Source organism: Erinaceus europaeus, chromosome 1 (genome assembly GCF_950295315.1).
Source record: "Erinaceus europaeus chromosome 1, mEriEur2.1, whole genome shotgun sequence".
Lineage (NCBI taxonomy): Eukaryota > Metazoa > Chordata > Mammalia > Eulipotyphla > Erinaceidae > Erinaceus > Erinaceus europaeus.
In genome coordinates, this window is record NC_080162.1 from 161,437,679 (window position 1) to 161,461,841 (window position 24,163).

A 24,163-nucleotide genomic window follows, 5' to 3' on the forward strand; every position below is an offset into this window, starting at 1 on the left:
ATTTAAGAGAGATAAAAAGCTAAGTTAGTGAATAATAGAACTCATAATTATAATTAATAATTCAGTAAAAATCAAGAGAAAAGAGAAAGGAGAGGAGAAAGTAAAGGCAAATGCAAGAAAGGGAAATAAACATCAGATCTGCCTTATAATAAAACACCAAACTCCTAAATGTTCTATGTCTCTGTTGGAGGTCTAAATCAATGGTATAAGGTGCTCTTCAGAGATCATTTATCGAGTGCTTTTTATGAGCCAAGAGATGTTTTATGTACTCTGAATGCTGGGCATTTTTTTACCTGCTCAGCTGGAACTCAGACACTCAGAGAAAGCACCTCTGTCTCTAAACCTCAAAATCTCTTTGTGCATCTACCAAAATACTTAGATTTTTACTTGTGTAACTGGTGATTGACTGAAAGAGGAATTAGGGAGGAGGGGGAAGGATGAGTGGAGTCTGTTATTTTTCACCCTGATTCTTTAGATAAAGTTTAGAGCCAGAAACTAAACTTTATTTCTCTGGACACTTGGTTACATGGGCAAGGGGTTACGTCCAGTGGGGAAGGAAAAGACTTTGGAAGTTCTGAGTGGTTTCAAAGTTTATGTAATAAGTTGGTAGGAATTGGGAAGGAGGCTGTTGGTTTCTCCAATTTTGAACCTAGTATTTGCTCTGCTACCCCCCCCAAAAAAAAAAAGAAAAACAGAAAAAAGAAAAAAATGAACATTTCAGAATATCTGTAGAGATAGATTTATCTGTTATTTGACATTCTAAGGGAAGAATGGGATTTCACCCAGGTATTTTAAGAACTGCCAACTTGGAAAACTGGGAGTGAGGAAAAGTAGAATCTTCTGGATTGTTACCACTGGAAAAAATCTAATTTGGAAACTCATACCAGCTCTGCTCTTTTAGACTCCCAGATATCAATGTGATATATTTCCTTTTTAAATTTTTTATATATTTATTTATTTTTCCTTTTGTTGCCCTTGTTGTTGCTTTTTTTAATTGGATATATTTCTTTTTTAAAGTTTTTTAAAATTTTTATTACCTTTATTTATTTATTGCACAGAGACCACCAGAAATTGAGAAGGAAGGGGGGATAGAGAGGAAGAGAGATACCTGTAGCACTGCTTCACCATTTGCAAAGCTTTCCCTCTGCAGGTGGGGACTGGGGACTCAAACTGAGTCCTTGCACATTGTAACATGTGCGGTCAACCAGGTGTACCACCACCCGCCCCCCGCAATGTGATGTATATCTAAAGCATTTATTTCTATCACTTCAGGAATGCAGGAAATGATGTATTGACTTTAAAATTCATGGGGATAATGAAAAAGATAAAGAACAGTAAATGTAATTTTTAAATTTTAAAACAATTTCTGAATGAGAGAGGAGAAGAGAAACATTAAACTCAGAAGGGCCAGGTGGTGACGCACCTGATTGAGCACACATGTCACAATGCACAAGGACCCAGGTTCAAGTCCCCAGTCCCCACCTGCAGGGGCAAAGCTTTGCAAGTGGTGAAACAGGGCTGCAAGTGTCTCTCTGTCACTCTCCCTCATTATTTATCCCTTCCCTCTCAATTTCTGGCTGTCTCTATCCAATAAATAAATAAAAATAATTTTTAAAAATTAAACTCAGGGGGATCGGGCGGTGGCGCAGTGGGTTAAGCGCACGTGGCGCAAAGCGCAGGGACCGGCGGCGTAAGGATCCCAGTTCGAGCCCCCGGCTCCCCACCTGCAATGGAGTCGCTTCACGGGCGGTGAAGCAGGTATGCAGGTGTCTATCTTTCTCTCCCCCTCTCTCTCTGTCTTCCCCTCCTCTCTCCATTTCTCTCTGTCCTATCCAACAACAAAGCAACGTCAACAATGGCAATAATAACCCCAACGAGGCTGCAACAACTAGGGCAACAAAAAGGGGGGAAAATGGCCTCCAGGAGCGGTGGATTCATGGTGCAGGCACCGAGCCCAGCAATAACCCTGGAAGGAAAAAAAAATTAAACTCAGGACATTATGCTTGAGAGTCCAGCATTTCATCCGCTGCACCACCTTCCCAGCTGCAGTAAATGAAATATTTGGGGAAGAAGAAAAAAAAGATAAAGAATAATCCTGGAAGATTTAAACTCAGAGACACTAAAGCCTATTACAAAGCCATAACAATTCAGATTGTGATTTTCCTATAATGTTACCAGATCAGTGGAGTAGAATATACATGATACAAAATAAGCTTACACATAAACAGACCTCTCCTAATTTGTGATAAAAGGTAAAGTGCAACATCCCTATCAGAAGGGAAAAGATAATCTTTTCAATTATGATGGGTCAACTGGATCTCTTATATGGAAAAAAAAATGTATCTTTACCCCCCTACCTCTCATCATAAATAAAGATAAATTTCAAATGACTCACAGATCTAAATTAAAAGTAAAATAATTGGGGAGTCAGGCAGTAGCACAGCGGGTTAAGTGCACATGGTGCAAAGTGCAAGGACCAGTTAGGATCCTGGTTCAAGCCCCCAGCTCCCTACCTGCAGGGGAGTTGCTTCACTGCCTGTGAAGGTCTGCAGGTGTCTGTCTCTCTGTCTCTCTTCCTCTCTATCTCCTCCTTCTCTCTCAATTTCTCTCTATCTTTATCCAATAACAAATAAATTTTTAAAAAATTTTTAAAAAGTAAAATAATTGGACATTGAAAAGATAACATGAAACATCTCCTTGAACTTAGAACTAGACTTTTCATAAACCATACTATGCCCAAAAACCTAAACCAAAAAATTCCCTAAATTATCAACTAAGAAAAAAATAAATGGTGGAGTATTTATACAAAGAACATGCAGTAATGGAAATTATCTACAAACATAGACTGCTTAACTGAGAAATATTCTGAGAAATGCACCCTTGGGTGGCTTTGTAGTTGTGAGTCTGTAAGAGTGTACTTACATAACAGTAGATAGTATAGACTACTACAGACTGGGGTTTAAACATGCAGTCTGTCGGCAACCAGCTTTTTTGTTAGGTGGTAAATAACTATCCTACAACTTCATGCAACAATATAGATTAACCACACATTGTGTAATTTTTATTCTCACATAACCTTCATATAATCATAACCCTGTTATCCTAATGTAAGGCTTAATAGAAGAAGCTAAGAAAATATCATACCTACTGTCTGATTTCATCTGCATAACATACAAATACAGGTAGAACTAATCTGCAATTAGTAATCAGGGTACAGATGAGTTTGGAGGGACAGCCAGATATTAGACGGGAACACAAGAGAAGATACTTGGAGAGCTACTATCCTCAGTTTCTTGGGATGGAATCTGGTCACATGGATGTCTTCAATTCCTTAAAATCCTCTTCATATTTATGATATGTGTACTATGGCATGTCAACATTACCCTTTAGTAAATACACAACAATATAGCAAAGCTTCTTTTACTTGTTTCTCAGATCTGGCTTATGGTGGTGCTGGAGAATGAATCTTGGCAGAGATTTTATTTCTGTTACACAAATAAAAAGCATTGAGACTCAGAAAAGCTAGATTATTTGCTCTAGGTCACATAGATGATATATGGTAAGCCTAAACTAGAACTGAAGTCTGCCAAAACTCAATGTTGTTCTGAAAGACTGCTCCAGCCTTTCTTAAAGTTCTAGTTGAGCCTTCCTAATAACCTCCAGAACTCGACATCTTTTCTTTACCTATCCTGCCTGTAGTGTCCTTGTCTTTCTATTTTACCACAGAAATTTCCACTCAGTTTCCACACTTGATCTTAGCTAAAAGAGAGTCTATCACTCTTCAAGGACCAAGTTCTGCTCTAGGAAGTCTTTCCTCAAACCTCTGCCTCCTTCCTCATCTCCAGCTGTTTGCAACAGGGCCCCTAAGCCCAAATGCCTACAGGTACACAGCAGGTTGATTATAAACGAGGGAAGGAACTGGATGATAATTAGAAGTGAGGACTGTAAAAAAAAAAAAAAAAACAGTTTTAAACTCCCATCTAAAAGTAAGATTAACTACTCAGTTCAAAACAATTTCTACAATCTAGGAGTAGACTATCAATGTGCCAGAAGTCTGGATTTTCATACAAAATCTTCAAAAATCTACAAAATTTTAATACTTATGTTTTAGAAATTAAAATAATAATAATAATAAGGGCTGGGTATATTGCTAAGCAATAGAATACAAGATTTGTAAACATGAGGCTCCAAGTGTAATCTCCACCACCTTATATATAGGAGTGGAGAAGTGCTCTGGTCGTCTCTCCCTCTCACAAAAATAAGTAAATCTTTAAAAAAATTAAAATGAATACAAACAATGCTATATCAGCCATATGCAACCTGACTGAGAGTTAGATTGGGTTTATAAGTCCCAAATTTGCAACCTCTGCTTACAAATTTGGCAGATAAACAAACTCCAGCTGATTAGATCTCCTAGCTTTTTCCAAAATGGAGATCCCAAAATGCATCTGCTTTATTCTTGTATTTAGGTTCCCTACTATTAAACCATTTGTTCTGCTTTATATCTTAATGTTTTGTCAGCCTCCAAGTTGAAGGTGCTATCATGATGCCAACCTGACTTCCCGGGACAGAGGAACTCACCAATGACCCTGGACCCCTATTTTCCAGAGCCCTGCCCCAATAGGTTTAGAAGTATGGATTAACCTGTCAATGCTCATGTTCAGTGGAGAAGAAATTACAAAACCCAGACCTTCCACCCTCTGTACCCCATAATAACCATGAGTCCATGCTCCCAGAAGGATAAAGAATAGGAAAGCTTTCAAGGGAGGGAGGGCATGGGATGTGGAACTCTTGGTAGTGGAAATTGTGTGGAATTGTACCCCCTCTTATCCTGTGGCCTTGTTAATATTTTTTATTTTAGGGAGTCCGGCAGTAGTGCAGTGGGTTAAGCGCAAGTGGCGCAAAGCACAAGGACCTGCGTAATGATCCCAGTTCGAGCCCCAGGCTCCCCACCTGTAGGGGAGTCGCTTCACAGGCAGTGAAGCAGGTCTTCACGTGTCTATCTTTCTCTCCCCCTCTCTGTCTTCCCTTCCTCTCTCCATTTCTCTCTGTCCTATCCAACAACGAGTGACATCAACAACAATAATAACCACAACAAGGCTACAACAACAAGGGCAACAAATGGGAAAAAAAAAATGGCCTCCAGGAGCAGCGGATTCATGGTGCAGGCACTGAGCCCCAACAATAACCCTGGAGGCAAATATATATATATATTAATTTAAAAAAAGGTATCCAACTTCAGAGCTCGGCGGTGGTGCACCTGGTTGAGCATACATTACCATGTGCAAGGATATGAGTTCAACCCCTGATCCCCACTTGCAAAGGGGAAGCTTCAGGAGCAGTGAAGTAGTGTTGTAGGTCTCTCTCATCTCCCACTTCCATCTCAAATTCTCTGTCTTTATCAATAAATAAATAAAATTTTAAAAAATTTAAACTGACCAACTTCTTCCTTGGGAGTTGTTTCCTTCTTGCTGCGGATGATCTTCAGAAATGGCACGTGGGGCTCACTTACTAAAGCTTTTCCGGTGTTCATTTTTACTCCCATATATGTTCTCCAAGACCTGGAAGAGGATATATACATATACATATACATATACATATACATATACATATACATATACATATACATATACACACACATATACATATATATATTATTTTATGCCACATAACAACTTGACCAGGGGGTTATTTTGCCATAGAAGAAACTATCTAGAACTGGAAAACACACTGTGGCACCCCGTAAAGCCAAGTCCCCACTCAGAAACTGATCTTCATCCCTGTGATTTCTTAAGGGAGCATGAAGAGAGAGATGTAACAGCACTTGAAATAATCTTCCACAATGGGGCAGTGTAACTACATCCTGCTGGCAGTCCTCATCCACCATCCCAGCTTCCATGTCCCAGCCCTGGGTCCTTGAGGAAGAGCAAGCATCATGTATAAACCAAGCAAGAAGGAGAGGCTCACAGAAAGCAAAGCATACACTGGAGACATTATGATCCCTGGCTTAAAATAAAAACTGAAGTTCAAGAATAGCTAGACCCATGTTTTAAGAAAGTATTAAGAGGTTTGGTGTACTGCACCAAAGTAAAAGACTCAGGTGGAGGGAGGGTTCAGGTTCTGGAACATGATGGCAGAGGAGGACTTAGAGGGGGTTGAATTGTTCTGTAGAAAACTGAGAAATATTACACAGGTACAAGCTACCGTATTTTACTGTTGACTGTAAACCATTAATCTCCCCAAAGAAAAAAAATTAAAAAATAATAATCTTTTTAAAAGTATTAAGAGGACTCAGCATAACAGAAAATGAATTTTCTCTTTTAAATGTTTTTTTAAAATTACCATTAGTGATTTAATATTTATTTACAAAATTATGAGATAATGGGTATAATTCCACACTATTCCCACCACCAGAGTTCTGTGTCCCCTTCTTTCCATTGGAAACTGCAGCAGTTCTCCTAAGGCCATGGACATGGGTTGACTATTATTTCTACAATTATCTATATTTATGTATATATTTGCCCTTTTTTTCCCCTATGGTCTTGTCTTCTCTTCCTTTCTAAGTCACACCTATAGCTGTTATTACTTCCAAATGCCCTTCCTTTTTTCCTCTTCTTCCTCCGGGTCCAGATGCAATTGGAGTTCAGAGCTGTCTGGTCATCTTCCCCTAACATTTTCCCCCCACTGGAGGTACAGACCAAAAAGAAAATACATTTTCAAGTATGCTATTGGTATTTTCCCCCTTGGGAATTGGCCTTTCTTTATATCTTTCCTAGTCAAAATTTATTGCTGGGGCATAGTACCTGCATGACTCCACAATTCTCAGCAGTCAACTTTTTATAGAGGGTGAAAGATATTGAGGGAGAGAAAGAAATAGAGAAGAAGAAGCCTACAGCACTGTTCCACCACTCATAAACTTCCACCATACCACCCACTACACACACCCCAGTTGGAAACCAAGGGCTTGAATCTGGGTCCTCATGCATGGTGATGTGTGTGTAAGCCAGTATCTGGCCCCAGGAGTTTCAAAATGAGTAAATTGTGACTTTCTTTTCTGAGTCAGATAAACATCTTGCCACTGACTGTTGTGTGTTCGTCGCCTCTCTCTCTCTCTCTCTCTCTCTCTCTCTCTTTCTCACAGCACTGACCAGCTCTGACTTATGATGGTATAGAACAGAACCTGGGACTTTGGAGGCTCAGGCATGAGAGTCTCTGCAAAAACATTATGCTATCTGTGACTGTTGCTTTTTTAGAAGCAGTAAAAAAATTTTTTAATTATTTTATTAACAGCAACAAAAGTCCAATGCCTCTTTTTTCTATTAAATTGAAGGGAGATTTGAATAAACAGACATGAATCCACAAAAGGGTTATTTCAAGTGTTTTTATAGGCCAGTTGTTTTTAAATTAACATTTTCCTTTTTTATATTTATTCCCTTTTGTTGCCCTTGTTGTTTTATTACTGTAGTTATTGTTGTTGTTATTGATGTTGTCGTTATTGGATAGGACAGAGAGAAATGGAGAGGGATGGGGAAGACAGAGAGGAAGAGAGAAAGATAGACACCTGCAGACCTGCTTCACAGCCTGTGAAGCGACTCCCCTGCAGGTGGGGAGCTGGGGGCTCAATCTGGGATCCTTACACTGGTCCTTGCTCTTCGTGCCATGTGCACTTAACCGACTGTGCTACTGCCCGACTCAACAATACATTTTTCTACCCAGAAGTAAAGTGATGTCTGAGAATTAGGTTTTTGTGAAAAGGAAACTTTTTAGTCCATAAAGAAACTAAGGTAGCATATATATGTATACATATGTGTGTATATATATATATACATACATGTGTAATTAAGAATAGAAAAATTCCTGTCCTCAGAAAGACTATAAAAACAGCAAACAAACCAAATAATTCACTAATAACTTATTAAATATTTGCTTTGTGCAAGATATAGTTGATTTGAATATAATATCTAAAAGATCAGCAAAAGCCTGTGGAAGCAGGTTTAGTGTGGCACAGGGAACAAATGCTTGATGAAAGTGGATGAAGGAGGATGAGGAGTCAGGAAAGTAAAGCTAAATGAGATTTTTTTTTTTCTTTCTAAAACCTTTATCAGGAAAAAAGAGAATGTTGTCATGGCAGATGAGGAAGTATTCAGGACCAAGAAATTAAAGCTATTGAAGCTCTTAGAGTAGTATGCTTTTAGGCTATTGGAAAGAAGTCAAAATAGAGGGAGTGGCAAAAATACAGGCTAGAGGGACAGTGAAAGAAAATATCTAGGTTGACCTCAACACTCAAAAAATCTTCTGACCCAGAGATCCTTCATAAAATATACTGATGTATATTTTTAAGAATAGAGCAAGACAGGGTCCTAGGAATCAGAGGAGCTATGCACTTAAAGACTACTTTCTCAGGGACCAGGAAGTGATGTGGTAAAGCACATATGTTAAAATGCACTAGGATCCAGGTTCAAGCCCCCAAGCACCTACCTTCAGGGGGAAAGCTCCACAAACAGTGGAGCAGTGCTACAGGTGTCTCTTTCTCATACCTTCTCTACTCCCCCTCCCTTCTCAATTTCTCTCTGTCTCTGTTCAATAAATAAATAAATAAAATATTTTAAAGACTACTTTCTCTATTGCAGGTACATATGACATAATGACAAAGTTCTGACCAATGAGATAGACATAGAAATTATAAGTGAAACATTTAGGGAGATATCTAACTCAGCTGGAAGAAAGTCCTCTGTCCTTCCTATTGTCAAAACACATGAATATTATAAATGTAATCCACACATGTTATCAGAGGACAAGACCAAGGTCTTACACAATGATAAGCAAAGGGTTATTCTTTTTTTTTTCACTTTTATTTTATTGAGGGGGTTAGTGGTTTATAATGTATTTGTTGACATATGGGTACATCAGCATCCCATGATCTGTTTCACTCCCTTCTCAGAAGCTTCAGACATTGTTTGGCTTCAGTTGGAATCCACTACCTCTCTCTGTTTCGAGTCCAAACTAGAGAACTAGTGGGATAGAGAGAGAAAAGATCACACAGTTATTTATTAAGCTTGTCCACTCTGACTAAATACAACCTAGTGGTAAATACGATAATATCTAGGAGTTGAGCAATTTTATTGTACTTGTCTAAGAACTGGAGTCCTGAGTGCTGATGGTGCAGCAAAGAAGAGACTGACAATTTTCCCACTAAGTTACATATCTTTACAAATCTCCTTCTCCTGCAAGATACATAGGTCAGCACACAAAAGCCAATCCCATCTTTCAGAGGGCTTAAAAGTTATCAACTGGTTTGAAATTTAGTTTTAGAAATAAAATCTATTCTTGGTGCATAGTAGGTACATAGATGTTACATAATTGGGCAGGTACAGCAGTTGTTCTGAATCTCTCAGAATTCCATAGAAGTCATTGACTAGAAGAAAAATTAATCAAGAAAAAAATCCCACTTGGGGGTTGTATTGTTGTGTGGAAAAATGAGAAATGTTATGCATGTATAAATTATTGTATTTACTGTCATTTATGAAACATTAGTCCCCCAGTAAGGAAATTTTTTTAATTTTTAAAAAATTAAAGATCCCCCTGAATCACAAAGAACTCATCTGCATCCTGCCTGTGACTCTCTCCCCAGCTCTATGTCTACTGCTGTTTCTTCTACCTTCTGAGGGTGTGTCTGAGGCAGACTGGGAGTATGGACCGACCAGTCAACGCCCATGTTCAGCGGGGAAGCAATTACAGAAGCCAGACCCTCTACCTTCTGCAACCCTCAACGACCCTGGGTCCATGCTCCCAGAGGGCTAGAGAATGGGAAGGCTATCATGGGAGAGGGTGGGTTATGGGGATTGGGTGGTGGGAATTGTGTGGAGTTGTACCCCTCCTACCTTATGCTTTTGTTCACTAATCCTTTCTTAAATAAAAAATTTAAAAAAAAAATTTTTTTTAATTAAAGATCCCCCTGAATCACAAAGAACTCATCTGCATCCTGCCTGTGACTCTCTCCCCAGCTCTATGTCTACTGCTGTTTCTTCTACCTTCTGAGGGTGTGTCCTCCACTCTCTTGAACAAAACTCCTTTTTAAGTCAAAGAGAGCCAGACAAAGTCACCCTGAGAAAAAAGGATGGAGCATGATAGTTAAAAATCTTACATAACATATATTTCTACACCACAATTGAAATCTAATACTGCTTTCCTTTAGTGTCTATATTTATATTGAGAGCACTGTGTTTTAAAATTGCATGCTGAGGTGAATTGCTCTCCACTATTTGGTGTATCTTGGAATTTATTGATAGCACTGGAGAAGTTGGCAGTGTTTGTGTGTTTGGTGTTCACTGATGCTGAGAGAGCCATGCAGCATCTCTGCAGAAAGATGGTGGAAGCACCTTTTGCTTTGCCCTGGGTTTTAGACAATAGTCAAATCAAAGAGAAAGCAGAGGTTGGAGTCTGGCAGCAGCCTTTCAGCCTTAGCCATCTCTTTTCTCACAGACTTAGAGTTCAATGTCTTATTTGCTGAGAGAGATGAAGCTCAGCTTGCCATGAAAGAAAAAAATAATAATTTCTTCAGAAAGTAAACTTCTTTAGTAACTAAAGGAATCTAGTTGAGGCAAGACACAATGATTTCTTTGTCTGATTATGGGCAAAGGTGATCTTGAGTAGAAAAACATAGTAGGTTCAGAGCAGACATGCCAATGAACTTGGGTAGAACGGTCTCTCAAAGTGATCAAATATAAATTTTGTACCCAACTTTATAAGTGGTGCCAAGGAATGTAATCTAGGGCAAGCACAATACTCCTGACCCACCTCCCTGCCCTGATTTCCCCCCTATATTTTCAGAGAGGAGAAGGAAGAAGAGGTGGGAAAAAACAGAGATGCTAAAGCACCACTCCCTTATCCTCAGAGTTCCCTTGATACTTTTTTTCATACTTTGTGTGTTACTTGGTGCCAGAGATCGAACCCAAAACTAGGTTCATGGTAGGGTATATGCTTTGTCTGCTAAAACACCCCCTGGGCTCCTGCACCCAAGTTTTCTGATAGTAACTAGCTTTCTCACATTAGCCTCCTCAGTACCGGCATCCTGAGTGCTGATGGTGCAGCAAAGAAGAGACTGACAATTTTCCCACTAAGTTACATATCTTTACAAATCACCTCCTCGTGCAAGATACATAGATCAGCACTCAAAAGCCAGTCTCATCTTTCAGAGGGTTTAAACGTTATCAATGAGGGGCCGGGTGGTGGCGCACCCAGATCAGCACATACACTATAAGGACTTGGGTTCAAGCCCCTAGTCCCCACCTGCACAGGGCAAGCTTCAGGAGTGGTAAAGCAGTGCTGGAGGTGCCTGCTCTCACTCTCTCCCTCCCTCCCTCCCTCCCTCCCTCTCTCCCTCTCTCTCCCTCTCAGTTTCTCTCTGTCTCTATCTGATTAAAAGACTAAACCTTGCCAGTGAATTGTGACTTTGGTTCCTTTAAATTTTTAGAAATATGAGTAAAACTGAAACAAATGAGCTACCAGACCCTATAGGATACAGTGAAGGGAGTCCTAAGAAAGAAATTCACAGCCAACAGGCACACATCAGGAAGCAAGCAAAGCTCAAATAGACTATTTGAACTTGCACTTCAAGGAACTCGAAAAAGAACAACAGAAACCCAAAGCAAGCAGATGCGGTGAAATTTTAAAAATTATATATATATTACATATTACATATTAAATATTATATATTATATATGCAGAAATCAATACCACTGAAGAAAAATAGAAAAAAAATAAATGAGGAGCCAGGTATCTGGTAAGTGCAAAACATTACAGTGCACAAGGATCTATGTTCAAACCCATGGTCCCCACTTGCAGGGGGAAAGATTCACGAGTGGTGAAGCAAGGGCTGCAGGTCTCTCTCTCTCTCTCTCTCTCTCTCTCTCTCTCTCTCTCTCCCTATTTCTGTCTCTATCCAATAATAAGTAAATAAATATTAACAAATTTTTAAAAATCAATGAAATCAAGAGCTGGTTAATGTAAGGGTAAAGAAAACTGAGAAACAAGTCAGACATACTAGAGGAAAAAGAAAAGGAGAAAACCCAAATAAATAAGATATTACATGAAAGAAGAGAAATTACAAGCAGAAATCCAAAGTACCATACAAAACTTCTATAAACAACTATATGCCACCAAGCTGGAAAACCTACAAGAAATGGATAAATTCTTAAAAACATATAATCTCCCAAGACAGAACCAGGAGGAACTAGAAAACATGAGAAGACCAATTACAATCAAAGGAATAGAAAGTTATCAAAAACCTCCATAACAACATTTCAGGTTCAGATGGTTTTTACAAATAAATTCTTCAAAATCTCTAAGAAAGAACTACTACCTATACTCTGTCAACTCTTCCAAAAAATAAAGGCTGTTGGAATACATCCTTAATACCCTCTATGAATCCAATATAACTTTGATACCAAAGGTATCAGGAAAAAAAAACAACATACCAACAACCCTGATGAACATAAATGCTAAGATATTGAACAAAAGGCTAGCAAACCGAAAAAAAAAACAGTATATTAAATAGATAGCAACATCATGACCAAGTAGAATTAATCCCAGGGATTCAAGATGAGTTCAATATATGTGTTAATAATTATAAACCACCACATCAACAAAAGGAAAACTAAAAACCACATTGTTGTGTTCAATAGATGCAGGGAAAGTTTTGGACAAGATAACACCCTTTCATGATCAAAATATTGAGCGAAATAGAGGTTGATGGAAATTTCCTCTGTCTAGTTTTGTCTATATACATCAAACCTACAGACTATCGTACTCATGTAAGCATTCCCTCTTACATCAGGTACCATACAGGACTGTTCACCATCATCACTACTTAACATAGTCTCAGAAGTCCTAGTCATAGCAGTCAGGCAAGAGAAAGGAATAAAAGGAATACATACTGGAAGAGAAGAAGTAAAGCTGTCACTATTTGCAGGTATGACAGTGTACTAGAAAATCCAGGGGCTAGGAGTTGGTGCACCCGCTTAAGCACACATAGTACTAAGCGCAAGGATCCAGTTCGAGTCCCCAGCTCCCCACCTGCAGGAGGGACACTTCACAAGTGGTAAAGCAGTGCTGCAGGTGTTGATCTTTCTCTCTCCCTTCTATCTCCCCCTCAGTTTCTCTCTGTCTTATCCAATAAGATGGGAAATAAAAATGTCCTTCAGGAGCAGTGGATTCATAGTGTCCACACCAATCCCCAGAGATAACCCTCCTGAAAGAAAAAAAAAAAAGGAAGGAAGGAAGGAAGGAAGGAAGGAAGGTAGGAAGGAAGGAAGAAAGGAGTATCTAGGAATATATTTAACAAAAGAAACAGAAGACTTATACACTGAAGATTATGAGTCATTCCTTAGGGAAATACTAAAAAATATGAAAATATGAAAAAATGAAAAGATATTACATGCTCCTGGAACTTAAACATCTTCAACTATGAACCCTCATTGAGACTGTATTGTGGAATTTTGTAATTTTTATAAATATTACCATAATATTTATATAATATTTTTATATATAAAGAGGCTGATTTCTTGATTTTTATTGACAGTTTAAATTGAGGAAATGATATTTTTAAAAATTATTTCAAATACTTCTATTTTGCCACTTCAGGTCAATCATGTGTAAGCTTTTTAATATTCTACAAACTATGACAGAAGAATATATTCTACCTGTTATTGTTCAATTGAAATTAAACATTTTTATGCAAGGAGGTTTCTAAGAATACAATTATAATGAGTACAAAGCTCCTTACTCTAAAGGCTGAATTCCAAAAGTTTACAAAGAGGTAGTCAAAAGCAATAGAGACAGCACACAAATAAACAAGAACTATCTATGAACCATTTCTTTAAAATGCTGTACTTGGAATGCAGACATAAACATTTTCAAATTCAATATGTAAAAATCTTCAAATAACAGCAAAGGATCTTGTAAGATGTCTGCAAGAAGTTGTTCTAATGTTCATCAAAGAATTTGTTGAAAGGGCTTCATGGTATAAATGAGTTTTAAAATGTTTCAGGAAATCAAGACCATAAGCCAGAGCTGAGGTAGAAAGAGGAAAGACAGGGATAAGTGTGGTGGGGTTCCATGGCTGCCCGTTCTTAGCAACATCGCCCCGCCAGATATTCATCGGGATGCGGCATCATCTAAGTTCATTTCCCACTTCTACGCTCGACCGGATCTGCCAATATACGCGGATATCTTCGCCCACCCTGTCCAACGCTTGACATCTCGTCACCCAATCTGGTCCCCTACGCCTACACTGAACTTCTCTGTTCCAGACTCTTGGAAACAGAGTTGGCAGTCAGCTGAGGTAAAGAACAAACACCTCATCACAGACCCCTGCAAGCGTCAACCCGGCTTTGACCTAGCATGTTATGATTGGGCCCTCCTCAATCGCTATCGAACAGGCCATGGCTGGTGCACCGCTATGTTCCACCGCTGGGGAGCCAGAGACGACCCGAACTGCCCCTGCGGCTACAGACAGACTATGACCCACATAGTCAACGACTGCCACCTCTCCAGATTCAAAGGAGGTCTCGAAACTTTACATCAGGCTCAACCTGATTCTGTTGACTGACTATGGAAGAAGGGCAAACGCTAGAAGAAGAAGAAGTGTGGTGGGGGAGGGAGAAAGGGAGGAAGGGAGAAACACAAAAACTAGGATATTGGTCATGTCACATCAGCAGCATTGAGAGAAAGATATAATTTGCAAGGTAAGCGATAAGAGGTAATAAATCATTTTCAAACATTTGCAGTATCTACACTAGACTCAAAAGAAAATCAGCTGGTTTGAAAGCAGAGGTGGGAAGAAGAGGGTTACATTTTCAGCGCTGAGGTTTTTGTTTGTTTGTTTTGTTTTTTGCCCAGTTCCATAAAGTGTCCATCAACCTTTCTCTTTCTATAAGACTAGTTTTGTAAAGTATATGTAACAGGTTTACTGAGATATAATTCATAGAGCATATAATCTACCCATTTAAAGTATACAATTCAGTATGTTCACAGTGTTGTACAACCACCAATTTAAGATAACTTTTTTTTTACTTTTTTTTCTTTATTGAAGGGATTAATGGTTTACAGTCAACAATAAAATACAATAGTTTGTACATGTGTAACATTTCCCAACTTTTCACAGAACAATTCAGTCCTCTCTAGGTCCTCCTCTGCCATCATGTTCCAGGACCTGAACTGCCCCCACTCCACCCAACTCCACCCCAGAGTCCTTTACTTTGGTGCAAGACAGCAGCTCCAATCCAAGTTCTGCTCTGTCTTTTCCCTTCTGTTTAAGAACACTTTCAAAAACCCACACACCCAGCGTAGGGGAGATAGCATAATGGTTATGCAAACAGACTCTCATGCCTGAGACTCCTAAGTCCCAAGTTCACCTGTAACACCATAAACCAGACTGAGCAAAAACCCACACACCCATTAGTAGTTCCTCCTCAGTTCCCCTCAGTTCTCACCCCAGAAGTAGGTATTCATGAATTTACTTTCTGTGTTTTGGGGAGATAGCATAATAGTTATGCAAAAGACTTTTATGTCTGAGGATCCCAGGCCCTAGGTTCAATTTCCAGCACCACCATAAGCCAGAGCTGAGCAGTGCTTTGGCAAAAAAATAATAAATAAATAAATACATAAATAAAAAATTTACTTCTGTGTCTATAGTTTCATATTCTGGACATTTTATATAAATTGACTCATAAAATATATAACCTTTTTGTTTTTTTTTTACTTTTTATTATAATCTTTATTTATTTATTGGATAGAGACAGCCAGAAATCAAGAGAGAAGGGGCAATAGAGAAGGAAAGAGACAGAGCGACACCTGCAGCATTGCTTTGCCACTTGCAAAGCTTTCCCCAGGCAGGTGGAGACCCGAGGCTTGAACCTGGGTCTTTCTGCATTGTAACATGTGGACTCAACCAGGTGTGTCACCACCGGGCCCCAATATATCACCTTTTTGTATCTGGTTTAATTCACTTAGCATAATAGTTACAAGGTTCATCCATGTTGTGAAATATACTTGTATATACATATATATTACATTACTTCATTGTCTTATTGTCATCAATTTTGTATTGTATAGATAAACTATATTTCCTTTATTCACTTATCAATTGATGGACATTTGGGTAGTTCTCCCTTTTTGTTATTATAAATAATGCTGCCATGAATATGTATATATGAGTTTTTATGTGGAGATATATTTGGTTGTTGGAAAATTCACAATGCATTTTTACATGAAATACAGGAAAATATATCATGAGTTTTATGGCAACCTATTCATTTGTTTTGGACATACTTGGGAGTTGGGTAGTAAGATAATTGCATCTTTTAATTTTTTTTTTTGGATAGTCTCTTTTAAAAGTTTCTTTCGTTTGTCTTTATTTTAATTTGTTGAAGAACTTCCAAATGTATTTCCAAATATCTGCACCATTCTACACCCTACCGGCAATGTATGGAGGTACCAGTTTCCTTGTCATCTTGTTAACATTGTTAACTTTTTAAAATTATAGCCTACTGACTTATGGAGGATATAAAGTTATTTTGGTTTTTATTTACACTTCTTTGATGACTAAGCACATTGAGCATTTTTGTTGTGTTTATTAGTCACCTACATAGCTTTCTTTTGGATATTTATTCAGATCTGTCTATTCTAAAATTGGGTCACTTGTGTTTCACTACTGAATCATAGGAGTTCCTTATATCTACTAGATGCAAGTCCCTTATCAGATATTCAATTTGCAAATATTTTCTTCTGTTATGAAGGTTATATTCATTGAAGCCCAAACACTTTTCATTTTGATGAAGTCCTAGCTCTTTATTATTTTTTTACTTTGTGATATCTGCACTTCTAATAGCTATGTAAAAGGGTTTTCAATAATGCAAGAGCAGAATGATAAATATTTTCTTCTACAACTTTTATAGCTTTATCTTTCACATTTTGATCTGTGTTTGGATGTTAAGTCCATTTTTGTATATGGTTTTACATAAGGCATATCACGTCATTAAAAAAGATTATTGAATTGTACTGCTGATAGTCAACTGTGAAAAAAATCTGTGGTTCAGGGGGCCAGGTAGTGGCACACCCAGTGAAGCACACATATTACTAAGTACAAGGACCCAGGCTCAAGCCCCTTCTGCAGGGGGAACACTTCATAAGTTTGAAGTAGTTCTGCAGGTATTTATCTTTTTCTCCTCTTCTCTATCTCCCCCTGCCCTCTCAACTTATCTCTGCCCTAATAAAAAAATAGAAAGAAAAAAAGGAAAAAGTTAGTGCCAGGATCAGTGGACTTGTGGTAATGGCACCAAGACCCAGAAATAACCCTGGTGAAAGTAAAATAAAATAAAATAAGAAAGAAATGTGGTTTTATTTCAGGACTCTCAGATTCCATTGATCTATATATCTATAAATCAGTATCACAGTCTTATTAACTATAGGTTTGTATATGTTTTGAACTTGGGATGTGAGTCTTCCAAAATTTGTTTTTTTCAAGATTATTTTTATCAAATTTGGGAAGTTTCCAATCATCATTTAATTTTTTTCCTAATCCCTTTGTTCTCTTTCTCGTTTCCTCATTCTGGTACTTCCATTATGCACACATTGATACATTAAATGATAATTCATAGTTCTCTGAGTAGGTGTTTATTTTCCTAATTCTTTATTAAGAATCTCTTCTTCCAACTGTATCATCTATTTTGATCTTCAGGTTTACTGATTCTTCTATCAATTCAAAAATATTGAGACACCAGTGCATTTTTTTATTTGAATATTGTATTTTGAATATTGTAAACTTTTGGGCATGTGTGTGTGTGTGTGTGTATGTGTTTCTTGTTTTTAGGAGCCAGGGCCATGCACATGGCCATTTTCACCATTTCTTGAACTGCTTTTTCATTCAGATAAGATAAACAGAAAGAGGGAGAGACACCAAAGCCCTAGAGCTAATCCCTGTGCTATGACATTACATTATGATACTGGGACTCTAATCTGTGCCAAGTATTTTCCAAAGCAGGCAACCTACCCATTGAGTTATCCTTACAGCCCTATGTCTCTTTATTGATGATCTCTATATGATGAAACATTGTCATCTTTTCTTCATGTACTTTCTAAAAGATTTATTTACTTTTACTCTATGAGAAAGAGAGAGCAGAGCACTGCATAGCTCTGGCATATGCAGTGCCAAAGATGAAAACTGGAAATCATGCACACAAGTCCTGTTCTCTATCATTTAACTGTTCCCATGATTTCCTTCCTATATTTCTTTAAGAATGGTTCTTTTAATTCTCTTAAAATATTATTATGATAATTGTTTTGAAATTTTTATTAAGTCTGACATCTGAGCTGTTTCATAAATGGTTTTAGTTACCTTAATTTTTTGTCCTGATTATAGAAAGAAAAAAATCCCTACTTACTTATTTATTTCTCTGCATGTCTTACAAATTTTTATTGAGAATTAGAAAGTTTAATGATATGCCTTAGTAATGCCAAATAGTCATTCTCCCGATTCTTTCTGAAACTGCTTATTATTGTAGTTTGTATATTTGTTTAGTGATTCGGCTGGACTATTTTAGGGAAGTTTATATTTTCCTACAGTGTCAAGTCTCTTTAAGTTGTTTTGAACTGTTTGGGCATTTACTTAGTCATTTTGAAATAACAGTTATTTTAACAGACTCCTTTTTGACAACATTTTTTAAAGATGTATTATTTTATTTATTGATTGACTGATTCAATAATGATTAACAAGATTGTAGGATAAAAGGGGCACAATTCCATACAATTCCAACCACCAGAGTTCCGTATCCCATCCCCTCCATTGGAAGGTTCCCTATTCTTTATCCTTCTAGGAGAATGGACCCAGGATCATTATGGTTCTTTGACTATATATATATTTTGTCTCCAGGGTTACTGCTGGGGCTCAGCGCCTGCACCATGAATCCACTGCTCCTGGATGCTATTTTATTTCTCTTTTGTTGCCCTTGTTGTTTATCATTGTTGTTGTTATTATCATTGTTGTTGTTGTTGTTGGATAGGACAGAAAGAAGTGGAGAGAGGAGGGGAAGACAGAAAAGAAGAAAGAAAGATAGACACCTGCAGATCTGCTTCACCACTTGTGAAGCGACCCCTCTGTAGGTGGGGAGCCATGGGCTCAAACCGGGATGCTCATGCTGGTCCTTGAGCTTTGAGCCAAGTGCGCTTAACCTGCTGCCCTGCTGCACTACTGCCCAGCTCCCCTTTGGCAACTTTTTTTTAAGTAATAATTTTTTTCCCTTTTGTTGCCCTTTGCCCTTGTTGTTTTATTGTTGTTGTAGTTATTATTGTAGTTGTCATTGATGTCATTGTTGTTGGATAGGACAGAGGGAAATAGAGAAAGGAGGGGAAGACGGGGAGAGAAAGACACCTGCAGATCTGCTTCACTGCCTGTGAAGTGACCCCCTGCAGGTGGGGAGCCAGGGACTTGAACCAGGATCTTTATGCCGGTCCTTGCGCTTAACCCACTGTGCTGCCACCCTTTGACAACTTTTAATCTGACCTCTCTGTTGTGTATACCTCTGTTGCTATCACACTCAGCAATTAGGCTTACTAATTACATATTGGTTGTTCTACTGGGTTTTTTTTTGTTTATTTATTTATTTGATACAGAAGTTGAGGAGGGGAGATAGAAAGGGAGAGAGACAGAGAGACACCTGCGGCCCCACTTCACCACTTGTGAAGCTTTCTCCCTGCAGGTGGGGAACAGGGGATTGAACCTGGATTCCTCACCAGTTTAATTTAGTATGCACTTAGCCAGTTGCACCACCACCTGGCTCCCCGGTTGCTCTACTGTTTGTGGACAGTATCTTGGGGCATAAACCACTGTAGTAGTTTTAAGTCCAGTCTTTGAAATTTGTTTCAGCCCCAGGAGGGTTCTTCTTAGCTATCTCTCTCATTCCTTCTATTTGGAAACGAACACATCTATGGTTAAGTTTGTTGGTACCATGAAGCTACCAGCCTCCTTTTAATTGCTTATTGCCACATATGCTACTGGTTTCAAGAGGACCATTAAGCATGAACTTCCTCACATTCTTTCTCAAAATCAAGTCAGCTTGGAAATAAATCTCTGTTATTATGAACTGCCTCTCCTTGTGGAAAAAAGAGAGAGAACCACAGAAACATTGCTTTGGAGCTAGTGGGAAATGGTAGCACATTTCTATCCTGCTTTATGATCAACACCATCAGCAGGAACAGTCTTTGTGAGTTCCCTCTTCCCAGATGGAAACTGTCCCCCTTAGCAGGTTGGAGCAAGGGCATAATGGGCCCAGTATTCTTGATCTGTGACATCTTAAGTACAGTCTCATTCTAAGAGTAAGGGCTTAGTGAAAAAAAGAGAGCCCCTAAACTCTGCAATTACCTGGAATTTAGTACAGAGCAGAGTAGGTAAGAAGAAATGCTGGTAGCCCACATTCCAGGAGAAATACCATGGTCTTTAACTGGGAGCTAGGGCAATAGAAGGGAACCTCAAGTTCACAGCCATTTCAAGTTGGAGTAGAGAGATACGGTCACATTAGGTAGAGGTGGAAGAGGCAAGGGTAAAAATAGCTCAAGTACCATTAATTCTCACCATTCTTGCTGACATGTTGTGACTCTCCTTAAATAAATGTTATTGTAGTTGTTGTTGTTTCACTTGCTCCATCTCCTCAGGATACTCCCCAGAGACATTAAATAGTTGTTCTTTGAAAACAGAGTTTCACCAGTCATGGCTACTTCACTGCAGAGCAGGTCTGAGACTCTCCTCCCTCTGCCATTCCAGAATTGGAGCTCCAGTACTTGTTTGGGGTATTTTAACACAGAGAGAAAACACAGTTCAAATCAGGTCAGGAGCCTGAAGAAATGAAATTTTGGATACCAAAAAGAATCAGTTGGTCATGGTTACTTACCTCTTAGGGATTTTTTGGTCCAGCCCACTTTGGAATTAGAGCTTTTCTTTGTTGAACCAGCATGGAGAAGCTGCAGTCAGTGCTGTATAACAACAAAGCACCAGTGCTCAGTGTATGATTTTACAGCCAGGTTGCTCTTTCCAACAGACACCAGAAAGCAGGTGTGCCAGAGAAATAAAGCAAAAGCAGGGTGGGATTCATGCCCACAGTTGTACACCAAATAGTCAAAGTGGCAGTGAATGGGAGCCTCTGCAAGATGGGAAATAGAGAAGCAGATGGTAAACTGGGAAATATTACAGACTGGGTCGGTCTCAGGCCAGTAATTTTAGTGTGCAAAGTATTAACCTACCTACTTTAAGGCTCTGTACAGCAATAATATCACATGGTCATATTATTCAACTCACTAAATGAAGATTCTCTCTGACACTACACCAAAGGTGAACAGAATGAAAAATAGGCTACATCTTGTCACTTAAATTTTTACTTCATTTAAAAATTTTAATTTCTGTATTTATTCTTTTTCTTTACTATTTTTTAATATTTCATTTATTTCTTATTGAATAGAGACAGAGATCAAAAAGGAACGGGGAGATAGAGAGGGAAATAGACACCTGCGGCACTGCTTCACCAACAGTGAAGTGCCTCCCACACACACACACAAGAGGGACCCAGAGCTTGAAACCAGGTGCTTTCACATGTGTGTTCAATCAGGTCTGTCATCAACTGACCTCTACTTATTCTGTTGACCATACTACTGCTCAGTTCTGGTGTATGGTGATGCTGGGGATTAAATTTGGGGCCTATGGAAATTTTTCCTTTTTTAAATAAATTCATCCATTGATAAAGAAACCAAACAGGAAGTTGAGAGCTTATTCAGTAGAGCACACACTTCATCATATGCAAGGACCCAGTCTGAGCACCCTGCCACCACATAGGAGCACCTTGCAAAAGAAAAGCTTCACAAGTAGTGGGAAGTGCTACAGTGTCTCTCCTTTCTTTCCCTCTCTATTTCTCTACCTCTCACCTTAAGTCTGAAAGAAGAAAACAAAAGCCAACCAAAGTGGCAAAGTCATGCAAGCATGATACCTCAGCAAATCCTTAGTAGGAAGAAGAAGAAGGAGAAGAAGAAAAAAAAGAAGAAGAAGGGGGAGGGAGAGGAGGAAGAGGAGGAGAAAAAGGAGATGATGATGATGATGATGATGATGATGATGATGATGGTGATGGAGGGGACAGGTGGTGGCACACCTGTTTGAGTACTCATGTTACATACATTGCACAAGGGCCCAGGTCTGAGTCCCCCTTCCCCACCTGCAGGGGGAAAGCTTTTGCAAGTGATGAAGCATCGCTACACATGTCTCTCTGTCTCTCTCCCTCTCTATCTCCCCATACTCTATCAATTTCTGGCTGTCTCTGTCCAATAAATAAAAATTTTTTATAAAAGGAAAAAAGAATGGTTGGGATCAGGCTGTGAGGCATTCAGTTAAGCTCACATACAACCAAGCATAAGAGCCCAGATTCAGGCCCCAGCTTCTCACCTGCAGGGGGTCCACTTCACCAGCAGTGATGCAGTTCTGCAGGTGACTTTCTCTCCCTCTATCTCCCTGTCCTCTCCCAATTTCTGTCTGTCCTATATAATTAAAAGGAAAAAAAAATGACTGTCAGCAGCGGTGTATTGCTTGTGCTAGTACTGAGCCCCAGCAACTTTGGTGGCAATAATTTAAAAAAAAAAAAAAAGGAAGGAAGGAATAAAGAAAGAAGGGAAAGGGGGAAAGGCAAGGAGAAAAGAAAAAGGAAAAGGGGAAAGGAGAAAAATATAGGTAGACCAAACAAGTTAATATCATTTTAGGTTATTTTTAATAGAAAAAATATTGAGATATTAAATATATTTAGCATGTTTATTAGTAAATCTCTTTGTATAATCTATAATGTACCAATAATAATATATTGTTAAGAAGATTCATTCAAGAGGGAAAATAAGAGAGAGAAGCAGAACATCACTTTGGCATATGCAGTGACAGGGATTGAACTCAGGACCTCATGCATGTGTTCTACCACTAGGACAGTTCCTGGGCTGCTGCAACCATTTTAAATGATATTTATTAGGGGGCCAGGTCATGGTGCACCTAGTAAAGGTACACATTATCATGTGCAAGGACAGGGGTTCAAGCTCCCAGTCCCCATTTCGGGGGGGCGAAGCTACTAAAGTGGTGAAAAGGTGATGCAGATATCTTTCTTTCTCCCCCATTCTACCTCCTTCCCTCAATTTTTCTGTCTCCACCAACAAAAAGAAAGGAATAAAAATGTCTTCCAGGAGCAGTGAATTGTATATACAGGTACAGAGTCCCAGTAACAACACTGGTGACAAAATAAAATTAAAAATGAGATTTAAAAATTACATATTTGTGGTCTGGGAAATGGTACAGTGGGTAAAATATTAGACTCTCAAGCATGAAGTCCCAAGTTCAGTCCTCAACAGCACATGTACCAGAGTGATATCTGGCTCTTTCTCTCTCTCCTCCTATCTTTCTCATAAATAAATAAAATATTTTCATAAAAGAAATCTGTATTTGTTAAATGTTACTTAATCTCAGAATAATAATAAAACAAATTTAAGGTATGCAACATGATATACATGATATCTGATACACGTCACTGAAATGACTACTACAATCAAGCTAATCAGACATATCCATCACCTTCATAGTTATGATTTCTTTGTGGTAAGAACACTTAAAATCTACTCTCTTAGAAAATTTCAAGTGTACAAACTGGTATTACTAACTGTAATCACCAGCCTGTATTTTAGATCCCAAGAATTTATTCATCTTATATAACCAAAACTGGGTTGGGCAGTGGCACACCCGGTTCAGAGCACATTATTACCTATATAACTGAAAACTTTTAAATATTTATTTATTTATTTATTCCATTTTGTTGTACTTATTATTGTTGTCATCATTGTTGGAAAGGACAGAGAGAAATGGAGAGAGGAGGGAAAGACAGAGAGGGGCAGAGAAAGATAGACACCTGCAGACCTGCTTCACCGCCTGTGAAGCGACTCCCCTGCAGGTGGAGAGCCGGCTCGGGCGGAACCGGGATCCTTATGATGGTCCTTGTGCTTTGGCCATGTGCCCTTAACCCGCTGCACTACTGCCCAACTCCCCTATAACTGAAATTTTAACTCTTTAATCATTAGTCTGAACTTCACCCACTCAAGTAGG

General features: G+C 38.7%; 1 long non-coding RNA gene across 1 annotated transcript in view; it reads right to left on the bottom strand.

Annotated features, from left to right (window-relative positions):
• Positions 1–21,182, bottom strand: part of LOC132540814 (uncharacterized) — a 99,083-nt gene extending 77,901 nt beyond the window's left edge. Inside the window, exons 1-2 of the long non-coding RNA XR_009551937.1 lie at positions 20,627–21,182; positions 5,440–5,561 (exon numbers count right to left, since the gene is read on the bottom strand). This is a non-coding gene — a long non-coding RNA (uncharacterized LOC132540814). The remainder of the gene's footprint in view (positions 1–5,439; positions 5,562–20,626) is intronic.
• Between the last annotated feature and the right edge of the window lie 2,981 nt (positions 21,183–24,163).